This window comes from Triticum dicoccoides, chromosome 4B, assembly GCF_002162155.2.
Source record: "Triticum dicoccoides isolate Atlit2015 ecotype Zavitan chromosome 4B, WEW_v2.0, whole genome shotgun sequence".
In the NCBI taxonomy this organism is placed as follows: Eukaryota; Viridiplantae; Streptophyta; class Magnoliopsida; order Poales; family Poaceae; genus Triticum; species Triticum dicoccoides.
In genome coordinates, this window is record NC_041387.1 from 26,130,903 (window position 1) to 26,131,225 (window position 323).

Below are 323 nucleotides of genomic sequence, written 5' to 3' on the forward strand. Positions count from 1 at the left end.
TATCATTTGTGAACCGCCTACCAACATTTATGGAAAACAAAATCCTACACCTAAATAAGCACATGGAATGGTGATGATTTCCTTTCGTACCAATGCCAAACGTTGTTCATGGCATTTCTAAATGCATCTTTCCTGGACCACCCAAATCAATCGATTGATATTTTTCCGGTCTCAGAGGAATATGTCGGAACAATTAGATGTCAATCCAGCAGCCCCATTGTTCATCTTCTTCCCCGCGGTCCCCAACCACACCCATCCTCCTCCGATGCCGACTGAACCGACATTTGCCGCCACCCGCGACCGGCGAGCATCACCGCCCCCCC